Source organism: Miscanthus floridulus, chromosome 1 (assembly GCF_019320115.1).
Source record: "Miscanthus floridulus cultivar M001 chromosome 1, ASM1932011v1, whole genome shotgun sequence".
NCBI classification, from domain to species: Eukaryota; Viridiplantae; Streptophyta; class Magnoliopsida; order Poales; family Poaceae; genus Miscanthus; species Miscanthus floridulus.
In genome coordinates, this window is record NC_089580.1 from 31,796,333 (window position 1) to 31,800,430 (window position 4,098).

The 4,098-nt window shown below is 46.9% G+C and overlaps 1 non-coding gene across 1 annotated transcript; it reads right to left on the reverse strand.

The window, feature by feature from the left end:
* Positions 1-252: 252 nt before the first annotated feature.
* TRNAV-AAC (transfer RNA valine (anticodon AAC)) lies at positions 253-326 on the reverse strand. Its single transcript has one exon. It is a non-coding gene; the product is annotated as a tRNA-Val (tRNA).
* Between the last annotated feature and the right edge of the window lie 3,772 nt (positions 327-4,098).

Genomic DNA, 4,098 nt, shown 5'->3' on the forward strand with positions numbered 1-4,098 from the left:
GATTTTGGATGGAGTTCATGCCCAAAGTTGTCTGCATCTTTATCTCCTTTATTTTAGGACTTATCTGAGAGATACCGTTCTTTGCATGACACAACAAAACTATTTGATTTGCTTTTTACCACGAAACTATATAATAATATAGATGGTTAACAGCAACAGTAAGAAGCAAAAAAAAATCGATAAATGAAGTCTAATTTTTTTTGCTTCTTGTGGTTAACAGCAACAGCAAGAAGCAAAAAAAAAAAAAAAAATTGGCTTCGCCCGGGTTCGAACCGGAGACCTTCAGTGTGTTAGACTGACGTGATAACCAACTACACCACGAAACCTTTAGGCCCCCTTTGGATTGCATGATAGGTAAAGGATACGAAAAGAAAAAACTCAGGAATTGAGATCACATTACTTCTCAATCCTATGGAATTGAAAACAAAGGAAAGTTACATGAGATGCACTTTGGCAAGAGCTCGGGTGAAACACAGGAGCCCTGTTTGTTTCTCTTGTAATCCGTCTTTTTCAGTTTGTTTTTTCAGTCGGAATAGAATTTTTCTCTCACAACAAATCAGCCGGAACAATATTTCATCTTATTTTTTCAGCGAAGCGAACGGGCCCAGAAAATGTTAGCTGCACCCAGTTTTTAAAATATGAACTGCACGGCATTGAAAGTAAAGCTAGCCGTTACACACATGTGCTAGCCGTTACTAAATTGCATCTACATATACACACACATGTTCTTTGCTGATCTGCAATTCGTAGAAGGCCCAAGCCCACAACACCATCAGGTCCTCTCCAAGCATTCAGTTCTTTGCTGGTCTGCATTCGTTAGTAGCCCCAACACCATCAGGTCAGCTCCAAGCACATCAAGAGATCTGCAGATCTGCATACAAATGCAGCCTTCTCATTTGCATCTTGAAGAGACCAAGTAGCTCATCTCCACATCTGCTCAGTCACAAAACACCACAAGAAAGCCTTCTTCACATACAGCTAGCTCCTCTCCAAATCTGGTCAGTGATAAAGCAGGGCAAGAGATCTGACTGGCACAGACACTTTAGTTGGTAAGTCACAAGTCTCATAACTGAGCTTCAATTTCTGCAAATATATATGAACTTTTATTTATGTACGGTTGGACAACTTAGTTCCTTGTTTGGTCTCTACTATATATTAGTGGTAAACCTGTACAGTGAACCTGCAACATAATTGAGTATCCCTAGTTGGTTTTCCATTGTGTAGTCATGGATCCCAACTATCGACGGCGATCACAAAATAAAGATGAGTTCAGGTTGTTTGTTCTCACTACAATACAAGATTCGTCACAGCCATCATCTAGTAAGAATCTCATACATACATCAAAACTGTCAGGAGCTGAGCGTGTTCATGAAATCTTAACAGGCCACGAGAGCCTAAGTAAAAGGAACTTCCGAATGGAAATTAGTGTTTTCCAAGCTTTGGTCAATAAGTTGCGTGAGAAGCAACTACTTGCTGATTCAAGAGCTATCTCCGTAGAAGAGAAGGTTGCTATATTCTTATATGCACTAGCGAGAAATGCAAGTAATGAGATCTTGCAATATGAGTTTTAGCACAGTGGAGAAACAATAAGTCGCCATTTTGGAGCAGTGCTTGATGCAATTACACAACTTACTTGTGTCTACATACGCCCACCTTCCCTACACCCGCACCAGATTTTACGAAGACCAAAATTCCACCCCTTCTTTCAGGTATGAACAAATGCACAATTTTATTTTTTAAATTTCAGAAGGTCAAACAAACTACTTAAAGACAATATACTATATAAACAATGCAATTTTTTTATTGTTGCAGGATTGTGTTGGCTGTATTGATGGGACTCGCATACAGTGCATACCAATGATACTTCCACTGGATCGGCAAGAACCATATCGGAATGCGCGCTGGCAGCAGCTGCCGCTGGGGCCTCGGCCCTCGAGATGCCGTGCGGTCGCATGGGGAGCTCCGCCTCCGACTCATGTTCAGATGGGAAAAGTAACGTACTTGCAGGCAGATGGGGGAAAAGAAAATACCTGGACGACGGAGGAACACGCGAATGCATGGATCCGTACGGCGTTGTAGCTGCGAGTGCTGCACCCTCGGTCGCCGACGTTGGGGCAGGCCGACTCGTTGGTCGGCGATGGGGAGGGCCTCCCGCCGTCTCGTGCAGCGGTGATAGGGTCGCCATCGTGTGAACCGGTGATGGGGCGGCCATCGGCTGCGCCGACGACGGGTCTCCGTCGTGTAAGACGGTGACGCTGCGGCCGCTGCCGTCCCTTGGCCCGCAATGGGGAAGGGTTTTGTTTTGGTTGGACTGAGCGGTGGTCTTGTCCTTATCTAAAAACACAAGCGTGAAGCGATACGAGCCAGCGGGAAAACAAGCGAGCGAGGCGCGCGAGTCGTCTGTTTTCGCGCCAGGAAATTTTCCAAGAACTCAGAGCTCATGCTTCTTTTCCTGTAAAATTGGCCATAGGAATACAGTCCTAAGGGAATTGTTCCTTTACTCTTCCTGTGAACCAAAGAGCTCTATATGAAAGAATCCTTAGGAAACTCAATCCTCCAAAATTCCTACGGCAATCCTTCAAACCAAAGGGGCCCTTAGTGTTAGTTCCCAAATCTGGGATTATTACTAATACTAAATCTTTAATTGCCGACAAAGCCTTGGGCCCTCGGCACCGTTAGACGGGCCGGCCTAACCCGCGGTGACGAGGAGACAGCCCACGGTCCCCTCTTCCGCGAGCGCAGTGGTGGGTTCGTGTCTAAGCGCGAGCGGCCCACCACGGCCTTGCCCCGGATTCAAGGTCCATGGGTTTTATAGCTAGCAATCTAGTATATACGCACTGATTTGTTGGCAGCTGCTGCCGCGGGCGTTCTCGGTTCTCCGCCGGGTGCCCGGGTGGTACACACCGCGCGCGTCGCGGCAGTAGCGCACGACGGAGACTAGCCACCGGAAGTAGTGCCGCGCCAGGTCATCCGTCATGCGGCTGAACGCGTCCACGGTCCACGAGCTAGAACAGCTCACCGTCGCCGGCGAGGTCCAGCACGAAGTAGACCCTTCTTGCGCGTCGCCATGATCTCGTGGAGCCGTACCACGCGCCAGAGGATGGCCGCTTCCCGCAGTCCCGGGCGCTCGATGGCCACGGGTCGGTCAGCGGCGGCGGCACGGGGCCGGGGTTAGGGAACGACAAGTTGATGTCCACGGACTGGCCGGTGCCCGGTGAGAGAGAGGCGGTGCCGCGGGAGGTAAACCTTTTTTTTTTGGGTCCTTTCTGTTGCCTTGTTGAACTTGTTCTCCCTTGCTGCTTCTTATCCAAACTTTACCGTGCTCTTTTTTATTCCTCCCAATTTCGTATGTACCTGTCCCAAATTCTTGCAGGTTAATCGGTGACAGTCTCCTAGTCCCAGACTTCATATTTCAGTGTCCTGCACGCTCGAGACCATGACAGCATTGCATGCTTGTTGTACGTAAGTACTCGATCCGTTTCAGATAAGGATGTAATTTAATCAAAACTAAGATACCTCAGAATTACATTTGATTTTACTGTCGCCTGATCACTGTTATGCAAGCGTGTTAAATAGTAGTTTCCTCCGTGCAAACGTCTTATAGTTTGGGATGAAGTGAATACGTCCATTCGGGTCCTTGTCCCGGTCCCGGTCCCCGGCCGGCCGGTACCGGCGAAGTCACGCAGACAATACATGCATGTGACGATTGACGAAGAATGCATGGCAGTGGCTTCTTCTTCTTCGCTTATGTACGTTCGCTGGTCTGAAACTGGGCTGAAACTAGCTGGTTTTATAAGAGAAAATACTGTTTGACTGATTTTGATGAACAGTGAAATGAGTGGGCAACCAGCCGGCTGGTCTGATTTTTTCGGACCAGCGAACACTACTGCCTAGCTAGCTGTGCGCTCGCGGCTCTTGTTCCGTCTGTGGATGTCACACGGCGCACGGAGCAATCAAATCACTCTAATAATACATCATTACCACTCTCATCCGTCTGAAAAAAATGTAATTATAGTCTTTTACTAAATTAATCTATCTTTTAATTTAACCAAATACACGTATATATAAAAACAATATTATTAATAGTACCAAATAATT